Genomic DNA, 23,246 nt, shown 5'->3' on the forward strand with positions numbered 1-23,246 from the left:
CAATTACTTTATTTAACGGAAACATTTTGACGACCGGATTGGCCTAGTGGGTAGTGACCCTGCCTACGAAGCTGATGGTCCCGGATTCAAATCCTGGTAAGGGCATGTATTCGTATGATGAGCATGGATATTTGTTCCTGAGTCATGGGTGTTTTCTATGTATTTAAGTATTTATAAATATTTATATATTATATTATATATCGTTGTCTAAGTACCCTCAACACAAGGCTTATTGAGCTTACTGTGGGACTTAGTCAATTTGTGTAATAATGTCCTATAATATAAAAAAAACATTAATAAACAAATAAATATAACTATTGTATCAAAACTTATAAACTAAACTACAAACAAAGGTTGAAGGTTAAAGGTTGGCAACGCATAAGTGGCTCCTCCGATGTTGCTTATGTCCATGGGCGGCGATGACTGCTTCCCATCAGGCGGCTCGTCTGCTCGTTTGTGGCCTATTACATAAAAAAAAAACTAAATTATAACAATAGAATTTAATAATAATAATTAGAAAAAACACAAATCCAAAACCAAAAAAAAATTCACCTCTCGGCAAAGTGCCGTAGATGCTGGCAGCATTACCCCGCAAGATTGCAATACTAATGCGCTGTGCGAGGAAGCTGCCAGCCCTACGGTCCCCATGTTAACTATATTAAGTTCAAAGATTATTAAGTATTGTTTTCAAAATATATTAGTCAGGGTTGGCAAATACATGCGGAACATAATGTCTGACATATGTCCACCTACAACCGCAGGCAATCATATGTAAGCCCTTATCATCGCTTTTTTCAGCATATTTCCTCACCTTTTCGGCGTTATCTTAGTAAATTAAAGCATAAACATGTAATTTTAGTTAGCCCCACAGATAAGTCAGGAGCTACAAAATTGGGGAATTTGGATGGCAATCTGTCACTTTTTCTCGAAATTAATCGAGAAAATAACATGTTTCAAACAACATAAACAGTTGAGAAAAAATATTTCCTGCCAGAGGTAGATATTTGGCAGAAATTATCTTCCGTATAAAATTTTATTGCCAACCCTAAATAATATATTTATAAAAAAATATTTAGTAAAATTTGCACTTAATATAATAAATTAAAAAAAAGTGTAATTAAAATCACTCTTATTTGCCCACCCTGTATTTATCATATGTGTAGGATTTAAGATTTTTCGTTAATCCTTACGGATGGACCTGGGGATTCATACTATATTTTGATAGAATTCGAGGAATTTTGAAAAATATGGCCGTCTTTGTAAATATAAAAATATATTCTTCGTATACAATCAAAGGAGTTTTGAGATAACTAAGTCACAACTGAATTGATGCGTGGTTTGTCTCGAGTGGTTCAAAATATTTTTTTAAATAAATATAAATAAATTATGCTATTTTATTATTAGCGTTGTTCAAAGTCTATTGTAATAGGCTTAGGTAATAACCATTCTTCATACTAATGAAATCCCGCGCAAACATAATACGTCCATTCATACGGCCTTAATTATTAGAACGAGGGTAAACTAAACACTGTCCTATACTAGTGACGTACTGAAATATTCCCAGTTCCCATTATTCTATTATACCTATTCATAAAACTGAATAAAAAAAAGAAACTTGTTTTAACACCTTAATTTTTCAGTTTATACCATTTGCAGCATGATTAGAGGTTAAACAAGTTTTTGACAAAAATATCATTTCTGGTACAAGCTTTTATCGTTGGCTGAACTTTTCTTTCCACAGGCGACTAATACCATAAAGTAAATATATATAGAGTCACAAACCCATAGTAGTCTCGATTAGTTCCAGAGAAAATCAAGAGATGTCACTCAGAGGACCATTTGGCCTACATCGGTATTTATTTTAATTGAAATCTCTCCAATTATCAACCAAATGTGTATAATTCCAATTGATTGGCATATTACAACAAAAAAACCTTTTAAAAAGGCCATTTAAACATAATTAATCGATGCGGAAAAAAATCGATGTAATATCGCGAGATTTATTTTAAGCGCCATCTATCGCGCCATTTGGCAGTTTAACTTCTTACCAGTGTACGAGATAGCTGGATTGTTTAAGGATAAGTACCAAAAGATGTCACTGTAGTTATCCTACATATAAACTAAAAATATTTTGTTCTTAGAAAAGTTACAATAATTATTTATATCGCTATATATAAATATTTATATACATAGAAAATATCCATGACTCGGGAACAAATATTTGTGATGAACACGCAAATAAATGTCCTTATCAGGATTCGAACCAGGAACCTTCTGCTTCGTAGGCAGAGTCACTACCGACTAGTTGGCCGTTGAAATAATATATTATTTTGAGTCGGATCGTATAATCCGCCATATTACATTATGGCTAGCCGTTATCAAAAACAGGGCCGTCTTGAAATGCGGCGGTTCAACAATTAGCCGTATTGAATGCCGTTTTATTTTGTAAGTATGGTCATTGGTCACCCTACAATCTAAATAGTAGTACGATCATTGACGATATCTAAGGACGGGCCTTACGGACAATAAGAATGGGGCCAGTACAGCGGTGTCACGCACACGAATTCCAGCCAATCGTGCAGTCTAACGCCGCAACGCGATTGGTTGATGAGTTTGCATCACGCGCGCGATTGGGCGCAACTAGTTGCGTTAAACTGCACGATTGGCTCGAATTCGAGAGTGACACCACTGAACTAGCGCCATTCTTAGTGCCTATAAGGCCCGTCCTTAGATATATATGTCAATGAGTACAATGCGATGCGGCTAAACGTGGGCCGCCTTATTGACGAACGTATCACAATGACAATCTGGCTAATCGTTGAACTGCCGCAATTCAAAACGGCCCTGTTTTTGATAACAACTAGCCGTAGTGTAATACGGCGGATTAAACAATCCGACTGCGATATGCGAAGATACACTTTTTTTATTCTTATACTATGTGTAGAACACTACTAATATGCTAAGTAGATGACCTATTATGGAAAGGGCTCATAACTAGAGATGCCACGAATAGTGGTTTAGGCCGAATACCGAATGTTCGGCCACACCGTAGACCGAAGCGCCGAATATTCGGTAAAAAATGTGTACTATTGTGAGATACATTTATTATGGAAACTGGTAGACTACTAAGGGATATGTTTGCTAAAATTGAAGTCTATACACACATACTACTAATGAACAACTTTACTATGAAATTTGTCTTCATTCGTAAGTAGATGTAATAGATAATCCTCTATCTAAATAACTATCTCCATAGCAAATTTTATCTAAATCAGTTCAGTGGTTTTAGAGTTGGATGGAGATAATATTGGTTGTAGCAATTGAGTAGACATCATTGAGGGAGAAAAAAAAAAATCATTTTCAAGTGTTTCTTTTTTATGAGGATTTATTTCTATTAAAAAGATTTTCGTAGCTTGTGTCTGTATCCATTGAGGCAGGTATAAAAATTGTTACAATTTTTACCTCAAAATATTTTTATTGGGTAATGAGATGCATTGACCATATCTCATCTCATTGTCTTGCCCCATACTATATTGTTACTTCTAGTAGCTAGAGACTGGTTCCTGAAATAAGAAAATATATTTGTTAAAAAGTTCTATAACAATACTTATAGATACAGTTTTCCTAACCTGCATGTTGACTTGACAAGAATAAGTCTACAACAGACAGTCATAGAACTTGGGCAACCAACATCAACACTGAACAGACCATTCGAAAACATTCTTGAATGTCCTTCTTCTTTATGAAATTGGAAGCATTCTCATATAGATTATGTTATTCACAACAATGCGTGCCTTGACTCGTATTGTCATTATATTAAAGGTTAGATTTGACAAATATGTGCGTCACCTTTTTATAGAGAAGGATGCAAGACTGTATTTTTTTGCGTCGACTGTACCTAGGGCAGTAAAGTAAGAATTGTCTCAGATCAGATGTAATTGAAGTGATGTAATGGAAACATGTGATCTGAGGCTTTCTTATTGACTTCCCGAGGTGTGTATACTATTAACTGTTTGATGGAGCTGGAGAGCGGCAGCTTTATTTAGCGCAGTATGCTGAAAAATGACGCTTTCGCACTGATTTTTCTGCCGTTTTTATAAATAATGGTACGGAACCCTTCGTGCGTGAGTCCAACTCGCACTTGCCTAGTTTTTTATAGGTATAAAATAAATTCTAAATATTGATGTCTATTGGTTTTTCGTTTTAGGAATAGCTAGATTTATTTTGACGTTCACAATATACATAGATTCATTTCAGTGTAGAAAAACATCGTGAGGAAACTGGACTAATCCCAATAAGGCCTAGTTTACCCTCAGGGTTGGAAGGTTAGATGGCAGTCGCTTTCGTAAAAACTAGTGCCTACGCCAATTCTGGGGATTAGTTGTCGAGCGGTCCCCAGGCTCCCATGAGCCGTGGCATAAATGCCGGGACAACGCGAGGAAGGAGATCACAATATAGATTCATATATATTGACATGAATGTTATTTGTAATGCAATCGTATGTTGCTTAATAAATAAATCTGAATCTAAACAACAGGAATTCCATTTACTTTTTTGAAACGACCAAATCATGTTTGACAAAAAATACTTAAGAGTATCACTCTGGTTTTAACATAAATAACATACATATTCGTGCGCATGATAGTTTTCAGTTCAGATTGACAGGAAGTAAAAATAAAGTTATAAAGAGTAGGTATTGAATTGTTTCAGTATTTACACAAATTAAGATTTAAATAAAATTTAAAGCACGACTTACCTGAAGTGATAATCCATTCGCATGCAATTTTCATCACTGATTCCCAAACCGGAACTTCATTTCAATAGCTTTAGCCTTGCTTTAGTTGAATTCACTATTTTGTGCCTGCAAGACAAAGTCGCAAGTGACGTTCATAGGTATGTATCTAATCATTCTAATCAAATTTCTACATTAAGAATCAAATAAAAAAAAAGTGTTATTACAAACCATTACATTACAAATTGGATTGGAACAGTGACAACTTATTTTGAGTGTTGCCATTTAAATTTCTTTGTCTCCCTAAAAATAACTTCACGATTGTGCTTGTCTAGTGCATGTGTGTTCAGTTAGAATAAAATAAAGCATAATATATATATTGTTTAAAAAAACAATAAAATATCATATGCTTCAATTTTAAAATAAATAGCTTTTCCATTCCAATCTCGAAGTTTTTTTAAGAAACAACTTGACAACTTTACCCTGAAGTAGGGGACTGTTTTAAAAAATGTTGTGCTGTAGAAAGGAACGTTATGAAAGTACAATTTGGTAACAATCATATACAGGTAACAATAATTTTGTACTTCAATGAAAGCAGGCGACGTTGCCAGCCTGCCAAATGCGCAACGACTGTGACCGTGAAGCTAATGACCTGACAACGTCGCATCCTAAAGTTCGGATCGTCGTAGGTACATAATTATGTTTTCAAGTTTGTCGAAATGCTTCCTCGGGCAAAAATCACAACAAAAAGTTGTACCTCAAACAACTGTTTTCTTTTATCTTATACCTTTAAACGAGCAATTCTTGTATATATATATATATATATAAATATCTGTGATCTCGAAAACGGCTCTAACGATTTCGCTGAAATTTGGTATATGGGGGTTTTTGGGGGTATACAATCGATCTAGAGTTGTCTTATGTTTGGGAAAACGCGTGTTTTCGAGTTTTCATGCGTTTTTCTTTCGACGCAGAATATGGTCGCTAATTTCTTGCCGCCGGCCACTGTCCGTCTGGCCCAGCGGGTTAAGAGGCGGACTGCTAGAAACGAGTGTTACGGGTTCGAATCTCGCCCGGTGACTAAATTTTGTTTTTTTTTTATATGTTCAAGTATATATATATATTTTTTAATTTTTATTGTTTTAGACAAGTTTAATTTAGTAAAAAAATGTAGTTAAGATTATCACCTATACACCACCATATTACAATAAATAGTTATAACCGAGCAAAGCTCGGTCGCCCAGGTACTATAGCTTATAGCTCATGCTCATTGTCATGATTCTACCTTCTTGACTCGCCTCACGTTTATTTTGACTCAATACTTATCCCGCTACTATTTGTTGTGCTATTGTTTAACTAGACTTTTACCGATCAGCAATTATTTCGGCTTGATTTGTTTACCTACTGGACCTTACCGGTTTATCTAACCGTACCTCTTGAAACTTCTATCACCTATAATAAGTGTCCATGTAATTCCTTATAACGTATCTCCTACTATTACAGTTTTTTCGCCTAGCCGCCATCCGCCAACCGTCCGACAAGGAACTTCGTTCCAAAAAGTCGTTCCAACGTCCAACAAACTTATACTAGATTAAGTAAGGCGTGTGAAGCGCTTTAGGTACTCTTATGTAGTTATAGACCCCGGCATGCACTTAATAACATAATTATGGTGTATTCTGATACTTAATTATATAGATAAAGATATGAGACATTACGAAACTTGCCTCGCGACGTTGTCAGCTTGCTCAGCTTCGAAGGCATTCTATTGAGCTGGCAACAACGCGACCACTGCGAGCAGTCTACTACATTATTTTGTGAAGACTATGGGCCGGGCCTCTACAAACTTCATTAATAATTAAATGCGATTTGCGTAACATGCTTGCATTGCGGCAGTTGATTTGCACATCGCAAAAAACGTTGTTAAACGTAAATAATGTACACAAAATTGTCTACAAAAAATTCAATACAATTTTTAAATGTTGATGCTAGCGAAAAAAAGTACTAAATCTTTCTTGTAGGCAATTTTATATAGATTATTTACGTGAAAGAACATTTTATGGTATGGGCCACCGTTTACGAGTTATTTAAGAAAAACTAAAAGAAGGGACCTTTAAACAATGTATTCAGGCCATTATTATAGTATTTATATGAAATCGCATGTTGCAAGACATGGTATCTGTAGAAACCATATTTTTTAAAACTGTAAACATGAAGTCCTCTTAGGCCAATGAAGGCCTTGTATATTCTCAAAATCCAGCTTTTTCAGTAGAAAAAGGCGGCAAAAAGTAGACTCGAAGGATCTATAGCCCATACATATTTTTAATTTCACGCCTTTTTCCATTAGGCACAAAGTTTTTTTGCAAGAGTATAAAGAACTACTTGCGTTTTAGATAATCACCGACAATTAAGTGCAACAAATTCAACCGATCGGTCAAATGCCGCACAAATCGCACGCAATTTGTCGGTGTGGTTTGTAGAGGCCTTGAAAAATTTCGCTAATACGAGTATGTATTGTCTTTTAAAAACGTTAAAAATTTTGTTCCCATTATCTAAACTCCACATGAAATTTTATTATGTTAATATTAGTCAAATAAAATCTATGTATAACGTTAATTAATATGTATTATAAGTACAGTCAAAGAATTTAATTTGTGACCCATTTCGTACCTTATCACAGTGACAATCGTATGAGGTCTCTAGCGAGTTTCATGTTGTTTGTCACTGTGATAAGGTACGAAATGGGTCACAAATTAAATTCCTTGACCGTACCAACCAATACCAACCTGATTACGTTATTACCTACAATTATACATGCCTGCCTACATATTTTACATCACGTAAAAAGGTAAAATAAGAATAAATATTTTTATTTTTATTCTTAATAATATTTAAACGAAGAAATAAATTTAAAATATATTTCTAAGACCCGTGTTCAAATTCAATTCAAATTCAAACGAATAAAGATACTTTGGAATTTGTGGGGATTGATAGAAATTAAACTGGCAATACTATATCGTTGACTTGCACTGCAGAGTGCCTACCGCGAACCACATTCGACGTGTTGCCTCCCTGTCACATTTACGTGCGAAGTTACAAGTGCGACAGAGAGGCAACACGTCAATGGTGGTTCGCGGTAGGCCCTCTCCTCTGTTTCGGAACGGAACATACTGTGGTGACTGTGGTTTCGGTATGTGACTCCTGCGTATGCGCTCCTTGTTATTCATTACTTTTTATTCATTGTTTTGTTTTTTGTTATTTGACTTCGGCATTCTCTACGGACTTACGATTGCTCCACGATACGGATTTGTTGACAAGGGATAACGACAACAAGGCACACTGAACGGACAAAGAAACACAAAAAACATGGCTCCTACCCGGCGCTGTCAATACATAAATTGCCTAAATACAAGCGGAACTCATTCATTATTCCGTTTTCCAGTAAAGGATACAAATCGTCTACGAACATGGATAAACAATTCAGGTATGTTTTGTTTTATTTACTTAATTACAAAAAAAAATCTATAACTGTAGACAAGTCATCAATTTCATGTTCGGTCCAAGTTTTTTTTATTGTTCACTTGTTAAAATGTTCTTGGTGTAGGGGATTGATTTTGTTTTTTGGTAATGTGGATGCATTACCAATTTTGTTTTTTGGTAATGTGGGAGGGTGGGAACATTAATTGCATGTAAAAATACGCAAGTAAGTATAACGGGTTAGCACTGATTGACATAACACGTTATTTTCTCGCGGATTATCAAAGTAATATTTCTTGCTTTAATTTGTAAAATAAAAGGTTATTAAATACTTTCAATGAAAACTATAGCGAACATGATCGGTCCAGCCATTTTTGAGTTATTGCAAAAGTTTTCTCATCTTAGTAAAAGACGTAGAAAGCGCTGCGAAGGTACTCCCTTATACTTGTAATGTACATGATACATGAACCCTACACTGAGCATGGCCCGACATGCTCTTGGCCGATTTTTATTTAAAGGAACTTTTTCGTTCTTTATATTTGTATCCAAATATTATTTCTCAATTCCAAATCTAATTTCAGGAACTGCAGTTGAAGTGACACCTGATACATCACCCCAAAAATTAAAGGTTGACCCCAAGAAATGTGTATGGAAAACGAGCGTTGCAAGTATTACACGATCAAGAAGCGGGAAGCTCATCAACTTCGTCAAAATTTGAACATGCATTTGCATGGAGGAGTGCCGTAAGAGAAAAAGATTACTTCACGTGTAAAATTAGCTACACAAATATTTTCCCATTCAGTTGGCGCAGCGATCAACACAGCAATACAAACAGGAGAACTGTCAAGCCCTACTGCTGCGAACACAGCTCAGTTTATTGTTCAGATAAACAACTTGTTTGACGCTCTCAACAGCAAAACTAAATTTGACAAGAATCCAAAGAAATGTGGATTAACAAAAGATAACGCTGCGAGGCAAGCATTAGAAAATGATCTCAGAATTCTACAAGACATAAAAAAAATTGTTGTTAAAGGAAATCTATAAAAGAACACTACGCCTCCTTGTTTCATGGGCTTACAGCAAAGCATTAATGGCATAATACTATTGTACACAGAAGAAAACACCGAAGGTGTACAGTACTTGTTAACAAACAGGTTAAATCAAGATGTGTTAGAAATATATTTTCAACATATAGACTAAAGGGCGGGAACAATAAAAATCCAAGCGCTCGAATGTTAAGGTCAGTCTTTCGTAGCTATTTAACTGAAATGCTAGTACGGCTACCGGGTCATCAAAATTGCGAGCAGACAGATGTATCAAATTGTGACCTATCTGACAATAGACAGAACCTCACCAAGGAGCCGGAGCCCGAGCCTCAGTTCGGATTCCGAGGATACACCCGAGCCTACAGCAAGTGTTGTGCCCCGCAGCACGGCCCTACAGCAAGTGGAGAAGGCTCCGACGCCCTGCACAATGCACATCTCGCACAGCCGCCCGCGCCGATAGCACAGGGACTCCGACTCTCGAACAATGCTCTGTCACTTATTTCGCAGGATATATAGCAAACAAATGTTTCAACAACTTTAAATGTAACAAATGCTTGAAGTCGATGACTAAAAATGTCGATTTAAGTGATAAAAAAACAATTATTTATACTAGAGAAAACCTATGGGCTCGCTGAAAACAACATTAAAATGCCCAAGTGTCAATTTTTACCAAGTCATTGACGTTTGTCTAACAAATTATGAGGACCAATTTAATATTATAAAACATAAATTAAATGTATTAAAAAACATGACTAATCATTTAATATGTATTTTAAAAATAGATCACGCTACCGCATATAATATATACTGTACAGAGCATTTGAAATACAGTGTAGAAAAATTAATTGAAACAAAAATCAATTATTACTGCAAATCACAAAAAAGAAACAGGATTCAAAATCAACAAAAGCTTAGGTTGTTACAAAATAAATGAAATAAGTAGTTGTCATGCTTGTTGTTTTATTTCCCTAGGCATTTGAAATACCTAGTATGTACTATATATGAATAATCATACGTAATACATATATCATACGTAATACATATAATGTATGAAGCAGGTACAGTGCTGATGATACCAGTGGTAGGTACATGCACTTTCTTACGCCAGTAGGGAATGTCTAAAGTGTATTCCCATTTGTGGGAAGGATCCATTCCCATCTGTGACCGCCTCGGTTTTTTCCTGTCATTGTTTTGACAGTTGCTATTTGAACAGTTAATCGACATTTGTATAATAATAAGGACAGGAAGAAACCGAGGCGGTCACAGGTGAGAAGGATTCATTCTCATTTGTCCCCGCCAGCAACAATGTGAATGGATTCCTACCATTTGTGCCCGGTGGGGACATGTATTGTGGGAACAGATGAGAATACACCATGTCTAATTCTTTTACCGTGGCCGTGTGGCCGTGGTGGGTGGTAGCAGGCGCAAAATTATTATGACATTTTTATTTTCAGCAGGTCAAATCACTTAGGTAAGACTTGACTATGTAGCGTAGGTATAATATTACCATCAGAGTTTAATTTTCAGAAAGTATATTAGAACCCGTTTTTGACTACGCTATTTCTCTGTACCCTGCCTCTTCTCCACACCTGTATTGCCTAATATAAGTGCCCTAATTCAGTACACCGCCCTATCCGAAAAATAGTTCATAAATTATATATATAGGTACTGAAGATCCGCCATCCCTGTCCTAACGTCATTCAAGTGACGTGACAGAGGTCCAACCAATGGAATGTTGTAAGTAATTAATTACATGCGGGCTGATATCGTAAGTATGCATTACTACCACCAAGTTGTTGCTATCGGTAACATGGGAATTAGTTTTTCATCTGTTACCACTGGGAACAACTAAGATATTTTTTTTATCGAATCCATTGAATGGGGTTGGCTGGCCCATAGGTTTTACCGGCCAGTCCTACGAATAGTGTCAAATTCTTGTTTTTAGGGTTCCGTACCCAAAGGATCAAACGGGACCCTATTACTGAGACTCCGCTGTCCGTCTGTCCGTCCGTCTGTAACCAGGCTGTATCTCATGAATCGTGATAGTTAGCCAGTTGAAATTTCTACAGATTATGTATTTCTGTTGGCGCTATAACAACAAATACTAAAAACAGAATAAAATAAATATCTCTTTCCAATCACCGAAGTTAAGCAACGTCGGGCGGGGTCAATACTTGGATGGGTGACCGTTTTTTATAGATAATGGTACGGAACCCTTCCAGTACGAGTCTGACTTGCACTTGGCCGGTTTTCTTTTTTCTATTGAAATTTTACCGCCTGGATATCCTTTAAGCCAAATCTAATAGAACAAAACTAGAATTAGGCTACCGCGACATAATTTCATTATTATTTCGCGGCGCATAAATTCATTATATTTGACACTTTCTGCTAGCTTGTTGCGTAGATTCTTAGCATCAAAGAAATGTTAATATATTTTTCTCTGTCCCTCTCACCAGAAAAAATCTAAAAAATTGTATATGTGATAACTATTTATCAAACAGCTATCTTCGGCAAATAATTAACCTATACAACGATCCCGGTGGATTCACCTCACACGAAGTCGTGGTCGGTTTTAAAAATGCCAGCAATATAAATAGGCCGACGGGTGTCGCTAAATCGAACGTGTAAGTCCGTCTCTATCGCTCTTGCGCAATTCCAGTGGCAGATGCCCAGATAGACAATTTCCTTATTTCGATATTCGTGGTATAGGGAAACACAGTTTCTGGAGATGCCGGTTCGAACCCCGCTGGAATCATGGATCATATTTAGCTTCACTTCACTAATAGTTTGACACAACAAACTCATTTTTGAATTATTTTAAATATTTGCTTAATAAGTTATCGCAAGAAAATAAATCTATTCAATTTACTCAATAAAGTGACACCTGTTGATTATTCGTAATCGTTGACAACGACATGTCTAAATAACTTTCAATGAAGATGTATAGATGTCGCTAGGAGTAATAATATTATATGGTATTGATGATATTTCCTAAAAAGTTTTATGACCTGGATGTGACACTTAACGCCATCTAGTCTCCATATTAGGCAACAGCGCATTTTCAGTGACGCCATCTAGTATCGACGCGCTTTTAGGCGGTCGCATTTTAATGTATGGGGTGGCCATATCTTATATATATCTAATCTGTGCTAATACCCATCGAGACAATTCTTATAACCCAAGTTTCTCGATCATCAAATCAGCTCCATGTCATCATAATATTGCATTGTCATCCGATTGTATACAAATTATGTATGCAAAATTTCAGGTCAATCGGAAATCGGGAAGTGGGTCAAATTTAGCTTACAAGATTTGACCCACACTAATAGGGCAAGTTAAATAAAATAAAAGTGCCATCATAGTAAGCGCCGCTAAAACTTATACCAGTCATTTTTATAATGTTTTGAGTATGAGGATTTATTCCAAATTTGAAGCAATTTCGTTAATAAAAAAAGAAGTTATGACTTTTTTCCAAAAACCACAAAGTTTTTTCACTCTGGTGTAAAGTTTGCATTTTGGCGGTTACTACGTTTCCGCTTTTTGCCATCGATATCTTAACTAATTTGGTACCAGTAAGGCCACTCAACAATAAAATTATTTTGTTTGTTTTTAATGAGTTTCCAATATAAATTTCGAGTGATATGATACGTAAGTTATTGTACCTAGTATATTAGATATGACTTACATTGGAAATTTAGAGAAAATTAGGTGTTTTCCTTGAATATTCCCAGGAATATTATAAAACAGATACACTCATAAACGGCACACCACTATCTTCAGTGAAATTTATATGTGGACACAGTTTGTCCCTTGTTAAATTAACCGGAATCCCTAACATTATCCGAAACTTTGTAACGGAACCTTTTATAACTAGCCAGCAATACACCGCTGTATCTGGGTAGCAGTGGCGGCGCGTCACAAATATTCGTAGGGAACCCGGTGCTAATTTTGCTTTCCTTTTCTCCATGAACTGATCGTGAAAGTACTGATCGGGCTGATATCAGACAAGCCGGTGGGAATCGAGTTCTTGGAACGATCCGCCACTGCTGGGTAGGCCCGAAGTCAAAAATGTGTATACATGCTTCGTTTTATTACAAAGAAGTAGGATGCAATTGTGTTTACTTAACATTGCCGTTGCCTATTACTCTAGTTTTTATGATTAGTTAAGATTCTATTGATTAAGGGTTTGTTTTATTAGTTTACAAAAAAAAAACTGTTATTAATTCTGATATATTTTGTACAACACATACAACGTTTGTGGACCCGTACCCGGTCCTTAAACTACGTCCAAAAGAGAGGTATGGGCAATGTGAATGTCATCTCGTTTTGTGTGGTAGGGCATAGCCAGTAGATGTCATTCCAGATCTAGAGCAGAGCCCAACTGGGGAAGTACCTCCACCTTACAGAAAACCGCAGCCAAATAACACTAGACCCTACTCATAGTGTTGTGTTCCTGCCGGTGAGTAAGGTTGCCAGAGCTCAACGAGGGTGGGCGGGTTTAGGGTCGGCAACGCGCATGGAACTCCTCTGGAATTGCAGGCGTACATAGGCTACGGAGACTGCTTACCATCAGGCGGGCCATATGCTTGTTTGCCACCGACGTAGTATAAAAAAAAAACGTACTAGTTTTGGGTAGCTGAGGATGACTCGTGCTAAAACGTTCCGGGCCTGGGAGACGTGCCCGAAGCTTCTTTTTCCATGACAGACTTGAGATAACGGTGATAACCTGATGTTTTCTGTAGAAAACCGAAGTGTTGGGCGCCCCGGCTCTGGTCTGGGTAGTTGTAGCGTGATTCATTCTTTAGGATACAATGAGAAACTAAAAGTGCTTATAGAAGTTTTTTTTGACCATGAAGCTTATATGTTTGCATATTTTAGGTACATTTAAACTCAAACAAACCTAGTAAAAGTTGTACCTACAAAACTTCTAGAGTCAGACCAAGATAAGTTGGCAGCGATTTTGGTAGCCCAGACAGTACAAGTGTTATATTAAACTTCAAACTTATATGAAATTATGACGTTTACTTAACACTTGCACAGTCTGGTCAAAATCACTGCCAACATATCTTAGTCTGACTCTACTCGTTCTATTATAACTACTAATAAATTATATTGTTTTCCATACATTTTCAGTTCTCGGTTATTTTCAGAATTATTAAGTGGATTCTCATTTAACTCGATCACCAAGACTACTCACAAATGTTTCTATATTCCCTCAACGACAATCAGTTCGCTATAATAGTACTGTTCATTTGAATAGTACAATATAGCAATGAAGATATCAACTGCATGAGTTGCGGTTTAAGCCGCAATGCTCGTAGTTCGAGGGCACCTGGGAGCCGCGGTAGTTATGCCGCCTACCGTAAACATCGAAAATCGAAATTGTATTATCTGTCTCTATCGCTCTTGGATATTCGAGCGATAGAGTGGTAGATAGTCGAACGAACATACTCGTACCAAGTGTTTCGCGGTTATAGCCGGCTCGGGGCTGTGGCAGATTTCAGTGGCATACGGACTGGACCTATTCGCAAAATGGCAGGTAATGGAGTGGGGTCCCTGATCCCTTTGATCCGGAAAATTGGACGCACGATAAAATGTGCAAAGTTACATTGGATAGTATAGATTTCAAAATAGATGTCGCAGAGTAATTTAATTACTTTTTACAATTTTGCGTACGTTTTTATAGATTAATAAATAAATACCTATTTAACAAATTGACTAAGTCCCACAGTAAGCTCAGTAAGACTCGTATTGCGGGTACTTAGACAACGATATATATACATATATATAAATACAAAAAAGCGGCCAAGTGCGAGTCGGACTCGCGCGTGAAGGGTTCCGTACAATTTAAGACGTATTAAAAAAAAATCTTCTTATTAGATCTTGTTCAACATTTTCCCACTTTGGACACACATTTTACCACTTTGGAAGTGTCTCTCGCGCAAAGTATTCAGTTTAGAAAAAAATGATATTAGGAACCTAAATATCATTTTTGAAGACCTATTCATAGATACCCCACACGTATATGTTTAATGAAAAAAATTTTTTTTTAATTTTATGACGTATTAAAAAAAAACTACTTACTAGATCTCGTTCAAACCAATTTTCGGTGGAAGTTTACATGGCAATGTATATCATATATTTTTTTTAGATTTTTCGTTCTGTTATTTTAGAAGTTACAGGGGGGGGGGACACACTTTTTTTCACTTTGGAAGGTTCTCTCGCGCAAACTATTTAGTTTAGAAAAAAATGATATTAGAAACCTTAATATCATTTTTGAAGACCTATCCATAGATACCCCACACGTATGGGTATGATGAAAAAAAAATTTTTTTTTTAAATTCATGACGTATTAAAAAAAAACTACTTACTAGATCTCGTTCAAACCAATTTTCGGTGGAAGTTTACATGGCAATGTATATCATATATTTTTTTTGATTTTTCATTCTGTTATTTTAGAAGTTACGGGGGGGGGGGGACACACATTTTACCACTTTGGAAGTGTCTCTCGCGCAAACTATTCATTTTAGAAAAAAATGATATTAGAAACCTCAATATCATTTTTGAAGACCTATCCATAGATACCCCACACGTATGGGTTTGATGAAAAAAGATTTTTTGAGTTTCAGTTCTAAGTATGGGGAACCCCCAAAATTTATTGTTTTTTTTTCTATTTTTGTGTGAAAATCTTAATGCGGTTCGTAGAATACATCCACTTACTAAGTTTGAACAGTACAGCTCTTATAGTTTCGGAAAAAAGTGGCTGTGACAGAATCGGACAGACAGACGGACATGACGAATCTATAAGGGTTCCGTTTTTTGCCATTTGGCTACGGAACCCTAAAAATTGTGCCTCTCAAAACTTGTGACATTGATAAGAACCACTTCTCGATGTCTGACTTAGTTAAAATTTGCAGTATTACTGTTATTCCGTTGTTGATGCAATAATATGCTAAAATTGATCTGATTTAATGATGCAATCGGAAAATGATCACCATCATACATCTCACAATCAAACGATATTCATATCTGAACGAAGTTTTTTTATTATTAATGGCCTACAGACTTGTTGTCACAACTAGTACATCATAAAGAATATACATTTACAAACAAAAACTTGTGTGCACCTTAAAATAATAGACACAACATGCATGAAACATAACAGCTCATATCATACTTAAAATTAACAACTAACTAATAAAATATGAACAAAATGGAGAAAATAAATTTATTTCAGTAAAAAAAGAAGAATGAATAAAAAAAATGGTTGTCTGTAAAGTCGGTATGCGGAAGATAATTTTGCGTGATAACATCATAAGAAAACATTGATAAAAAATAGCATACTTTTATTTATGAGTTGAATTGAATTATTATCACTGAATTATCATTATCTTGTATAATACAAAGAAGGAGTTACCATGGAGATCTGTCCACAACGTGGCCGTAACGTTACAATGGAGATCTGTCCACAACGTTACCATGGGGATCTGTCCACAATGTGACACTTTTTCGTGCATGCTACCGGTGTTCATCAATTTATTAGACGTTATCACGTCAAAAATATAACTTTAGTTTTGATTTGACTGAGGTCCAAAGAACAAGACAATATGTCTACACTAACTCTGCAGCGGTATCATGGTCGCATTTTTATCACCTGTCATGTCATGCTTCACTTTCGCACTTACATACTTGTTAGAACGGGACAGGCATGGTGACAAATGATAAAGAGCCGAACATCTTAGCCCTACTGATGCCAGTATATGACGCGATCATTGAATACAGGGGTGCATGTCTGCCAATATTGGTAAGACAGTGGGGGAGAGAATGGTTTACTGTTGCATAGGCGCCAGTCCGCACGAGGTACAATCAACTTGAGATTTCTGAGCAGTTCCGGACTGTTTACTAAACCGTAGGATTTTATACAGGAATAAAATGTATTAGCTTTTCGTCTAGAAAACAGTGATTGCATTTCATAGTGCTAAAGTCTAGCGTCGTAGGATTTAAAGATTTTATATTAGTTTTGGACGTACGTCAGAGTATATAAAAAGCGTTTCTGAATTCATTCACTGCGATCGGAATGTACTTTATGTCCTCGATTTTTTATTTGAGTTGGATTTGAATTATAGTTGGAAGCTTTATAACTAAAGTTGGCTGGTTTTACGGAAGTCGATTCCTTTTCATTGTTCATCGTAAAAACACCACGAATAAAGCTAGAGTTTCACTCTAAACGGGTCGTCAACGTCAAATAGGTAGTGCACTATACTGTACGTATTCCACGGGCACTTTTAACCGGGGCTTCGTTGCTGGGCATAGAAACGGCAGTAAAATCCCGAATCACGAGCGACCACAATGAGGTGGACGCTTTTAGCGAAATTAAACATCGAAACCTGTACCTGGGCACACATGTTTTATTGAGAATGGTTGTTTTTTTGCTGCGTCAGCTTTCTACTGATAACTGCCGATATACTTACGTATCACATCACTGACAAGATTGTATTTAGCTTTCGCCATGTTGCGGATTTTCAGTGGTACTTATTTATTTTACTAGCAGGAGACTCTTTAACAACAGATGTAGAAAGTTATCAAAAAAAAAATCGTAGCAACCTTCGCCTTATTGAATAGGCACAGTCAGCATCAAAAGTAGCGGATCAAACAACGCTTCAAAAGTATCTACCATTCTGTAACAGCTTAACAAAAAGTGATTGTTCTGTTTGTAGAAGAATTAAGACTGTAAAATATGTACTTTTGAACGCGAATTTTGGAGATTTGTCTATACCTAATACCTATTTGGAAAAGTTATCCGCGATGACGCCGATGACAGATACTTTTGGCACGTTGTTTAAACCGCTACTATCGATGCTGACTGTACAGCCATTTAGGGTTCAAGCTAATTCGTAGTAGTAGTAGTACTTTATTGTACAGAAAAAAATATAAAACAGGAAAGAACATACATCATTTGTACAAAGGCGAACTTATCCCTTTCAAGGATCTCTTCTAGTTAACCTTTGAGCAATTGAGGAAGAATTGGAGAACGGTAAACATCAAAACTGTACTAGACGGCATGGCATTTAATTGAGATGAATTATTTCTAAATAGCATTCCCTTAAAAGAACGTTCACTCATTTTTTAAGACGCAACGCAAAAAAAACAGGCCATAGAGGCCATTTCATAGGCCAGATAGGTCATCATATTATTTATACATTTTTATATCGGCATTTTAAACCTTACTGTACATATAACCTTACTGGTTTGACGACCGGTCTGGCCTAGTGGGTAGTGACCCTGCCTATGAAGCCGATGGTCCCGGGTTCAAATCCTGGTAAGGGCATTTATTCGTGTGATGAGCATGGATATTTGTTCCTGAGTCATGGGTGTTTTCTATGTATTTAAGTATTTATATATTATATATATCGTTGTCTAAGTACCCTCAACACAAGCCTTATTGAGCTTACTGTGGGACTTAGTCAATTTGTGTAATAATATCCTATAATATAATATATATAATATATATAGAGATAAAAATCGTCTATTTTTGGTTAAGGCAAACTACGATTTTCACTCTGGGAATACTACTATTGGATATATGGGTTTAAATTTATTTAGCTCCACTCTTTCGAACGGATAACTCGATACACCATTCGATTCGAAGCGCGATATGTGAAACGTTATCCGAAAAGCTTTTCCTGTAAAATATTTCTCCCTATAGTAGCCCGCGCCCGCAGTTAATTTTGATTTATATAGTTTTATATAGTTATATTGCTTTACTCAATCAAGATTGTTGCTGAATGCTGTTATACGTGGATTGAAAATCAATAAAAACCGGCCAAGAGCATGTCGGGCCACGCTCAGTGTAGGGTTCCGTAGTTACTCTTCCGTCACAATAAGCTAAACTGAAGCTTAAAGTGTAGTAAATTGTTAACCAAGGGATGAAACGGTACCTTTCACCCGAATTAAACAAATAGGCAAATTTGCATAATTAGTACCTAATTAAAGTAAGTCTTTTTACATTGAAGGGAAAACTTTTTGCGATAACTCAAAAACAGCTAAACTGATCATGTCCGCTATAGTTTTCATTTAATGTCTTTCTTAAGCTCTACTTCCACGATTTTTTTCATATTTTTTGGACCTATGGTTCAAATGTTAGAGGGGGGGACACATTTTTTTTTTTCATTCGGAGCGATTATCTCCGAATATATTCACTTTAAAAAAAATGTTTCTTGAAAACCCCTATTAGTTTTGAAAGACCTTTCCAACGATACCCCACACTCTAGGGTTGAAGCGAAAAAAAAATTTCACCCACACTTTACGTGTAGGGGAGGAACCCTAAAAAAAATTACATTTTTAGATTTTATTGTACGACTTTGTCGGCTTTATTGATTTATATATCCATGCCAAATTTCAGCTTTCTAGCACTAACGACCACGGAGCAAAGCCTCGGACAGACAGACGGACAGACAGACAGACAGACAGACAGACGGACATGGCGAAACTATAAGGGTTCCTAGTTGACTACGGAACCCTAAAAATGATTTATTTAGGTATCAAAATTGCGTTGAGAAGTGTGTGTGGTATAAAATTACAAGATAGAATTAGGAACAGTGTGATAAGGGAAAAGTGTGGACTGAACGAAGATGTAGTGACAAAAATTGAGAAAGGTATGTTGAGATGGTTTGGACACGTGGAAAGAATGAGTGAAAGAAGGTTAACAAAGAGAGTGTATAAGGGAGAAGTAGAAGTGGGAGCTGGAAGGGGTAGACCTCGGCGGACTTTCTCTGATCAAATCGGGGAAATCCTGAAGAAAGGCCAGGTTAAGAGCACCCTAAACCGACGAGCGTGTTTGAGGAATTTCATGAAAGTGAAGGAAGCGAAAGAGGTATGTCAGGATCGTAGGAAGTGGAAATCCGTGGTCTCTGCCTACCCCTTCGGGAAATAGTATGTAAAATTGCTGCTTATTTCATAGTAAAAGAGTATTACATTTTTAGGAGCATTCTATTGTTAGATATAGTGTCCTGAGCCCTAAACTAGGTAAACCTGTCTTATAGGGATCAGGGAATAAACCACCGCTATTTCTAGCAATGCTACAAAGGCTGGTTGGGTACACAAATCTAAAAATTTGATACCTACTCATATCGCTTACTTATATACGTATACAATAGTTATTGTTTGTGACAATATTTTTTTTATTGTTTTATTATGAACTTTTGGGAGAACAAATCGAAATATGCATCTGTAGCGTTTATTTTGCAACACCTGCTTTTTTAGGGTGCTCTTGACCTGGCCTTTCTTCAGGATTTCCCCGATTTGATCAGAGAAAGTCCGTCGAGGTCTACCCCTCCCAGCTCCCTCTTCTACTTCTCCCTTATACACTCCCTTTGTTAACCTTCTTTCACTCATTCTTTCCACGTATCCAAACCATCTCAACATACCTATACATACATACATACATAGCGTGTATGAGGAATGGCATGTAAGTGAAGGAAGCGAAAGAGGTATGTCAGGATCGTAGCAAGTGGAAAGCCGTGGTCTCTGCCTACCCCTTCGGGAAATAGGCGTGATTATATGTATGTATGTATGTACCTGCTTTTTTGATTAATTCTCTGTTTGGCGATAAAACCGTCTATGGTCTGCCTCTCTTTCGTCCATTCTTTTTTCCTTAATTTGTATATTTTACTGAGGTGTGCCAATAAAGAGTTTTCTGGGTGATACACATTTTTTAGCAAACTCGTTCAGGTCTTTCCTGTAGATATCGCAAAGATAAAGGAACCTAAAGATAATTTTTATGCGGCACCTTTACAGGCGGGATACATTTTTTTATTCCTTGAGACTCAAATATGAAAAACAAGATATCTATGTACCAGAGTCGTTAACTTTGATCGTATTGTTCACAGAAGTGACCTTTTTCTAAAATATGTTTGACCCATTTATCTACCTTCAACCACCTGAGACCCCTTGTACAATTTTTTGTACATATGCCACAATCTTTTTTTTTTTGCTTAACTGAAGGATGTTTAGGTTTCAAATTCGAAAACAAAAGGACGGCCTCCCGGTTTCCAGAAGAAAAAAAACATTGCGTTTATTTTGTAATGTTTTATTTGCACAATTGTCTCTTGGTCTGAAGGCACTTCATTAAAAATTACTTAATTAAAAACCGAACACTGCAATCCGAATAGATTGGTTATTAATGTTATTAATGTTATTATGACTGGGATTTAACATTTTAATAAAAAGGTTGAGTTTGGGCAGCAAAAAAAAAAATACGTGTCTGTTATTTTAGACTACTCTATAACATAATATAAATTTAATTCAAATCGGAACTGGACAGTTGGGTACCTTTTCTTGTCAGCAGTATATTTATTTATCCACTTCCACTATGATTCACAACTGGAATGCCCTTGTAATTATTATTTTTGTTATTTTCTTCTCGATCGTCCTCTGGCCGGCGCGGCGCGCCGCCAGTGTAGCCTAAGGCCGCACTGGCAGGATCGCCGTGTGATGTAGGGCGTTAAAGGAGAACCACTTATTCTTGAGTATAGATTTATTGTGTCTTAAATGACAAGTACATGCCGTTATATAGTAAGCCACACACTACATAAGCATCAACACAAGCGAGGTATAAGAAAACCCAGACGCAGTTACTTAAACCAAGCGAAAGAAAAAGTAGGGGTCGTGTCGTATCAAAAAGTCAAAGAGCTGGCGCAAGATAGGGAAAGTTGGAAGATTCTCCACCGACAAGAGAACTCTTAAATTCATGATGATGAATCAAAATACTCAGCTTTAATGCAGCCAAGTTTTCAAAGTGATTGTACCACAGCTACAGAAGGTAATTTTTATACGAATTTAGGAGTTAGGAGCGTACAAAAATTAATATGGAATTCGTTTTTCGCTCTTAGCTTTTTATAATAATCAAAGAATCGAAAAAGTCAAACGAAGGAGAAATGGTAAATATACTCGTACCTCAAAAATTATGTAAAAATAATTAAGGACTACGTTTTGTATGGAAAAGCGGCCGTCCCCTTTCCTATTAATGTTATGCTCGAATAAATAATTATAAATATACGTAAGTATTTATAATCATTCGTGCACCACAATAAAACCCTCAACGCTTCCCGTCCAATGATTCTTTAAAATTCAATTATTATCTACGGTTGGAAGCGCAACTGGAATTATATAATATAAAATCAATTTAATTCCTTAAATGTATTACTGTTGAAGAATTTATTGCAATTCGGTGGGCGATTTCCTCAGGCGTGTTTCGTTTGTATTGTTTTGCGGAAAACAAAGTTATTTTCGGTATTTTGGTTTAATTAATTGACATATAAAATCAATTTTGATAAAATATGACTGAATGTTTGCTCGGGTATGGGAGACGTTGTAATTTTAGCAGTTTATGTGCTAGTTGCCTGAAAGAAAGATTTTATTTGACAAAGTGAGTCAATGTACAAATGTCATGACTAGATGCAAGGTCCATTAACTCAATTTTTATACTAAGTCAGTGGCTAACAAGCATACGGCCCACCTGATGGTAAGCAGTCCCTGTAGCCTGTGTACGCCTACAACTCCAGACTCCCTCGTTGAGCTCTCGCAACCTACTAAATATGGAACCAAGTGCTAATGCACTCATAATCATATAACATACTCATAGTGTTCTGTTCGTGTCCGTGAGTAAGGTTGCCAGAGCTCAATTAGGGGGAGTTAGGGTCAGCAACGCGCATGTAACTCCTCTGGAGTTGCAGGCGTATATAGGCTACGGAGACTGCTTACCATCAGGCGAGCCGTATGCTTGTCTGCCACCAACGTAGCATAAAAAAGTGGATCTTGGTTCAGCAATAGCGTAGCGTCAAAACTCATTAATAATATGGATTGATTTATGATAACCGTTTCTAAATAATTTACTTATTATTTCAGGTATATCATCCTTATATGTTTGTAAGGAAGGAGAATGCCGCATAGTGTTCCGATGTAACGTAAGTATACTTTCATTTTACTTGGAAATG

General features: G+C 36.5%; 1 protein-coding gene and 1 long non-coding RNA gene across 3 annotated transcripts in view; both read left to right on the forward strand.

The window, feature by feature from the left end:
* The window catches only part of LOC133522367 (brain-specific angiogenesis inhibitor 1-associated protein 2), a 380,180-nt gene that overhangs the window by 190,680 nt on the left and 166,254 nt on the right, over window positions 1–23,246 (forward strand). For both annotated transcript variants that reach the window (XM_061857686.1, XM_061857684.1), the window contains exon 2: window positions 23,158–23,216. The gene's annotated coding sequence lies outside the window, so the exon portion shown is untranslated. The remainder of the gene's footprint in view (window positions 1–23,157; window positions 23,217–23,246) is intronic.
* On the forward strand, window positions 7,695–10,201 carry LOC133522350 (uncharacterized). Its single transcript, XR_009800042.1, has 2 exons — window positions 7,695–8,213; window positions 8,788–10,201. It is a non-coding gene; the product is annotated as an uncharacterized LOC133522350 (long non-coding RNA).

The sequence above is a fragment of the Cydia pomonella genome, chromosome 10, assembly GCF_033807575.1.
Source record: "Cydia pomonella isolate Wapato2018A chromosome 10, ilCydPomo1, whole genome shotgun sequence".
NCBI classification, from domain to species: Eukaryota; Metazoa; Arthropoda; class Insecta; order Lepidoptera; family Tortricidae; genus Cydia; species Cydia pomonella.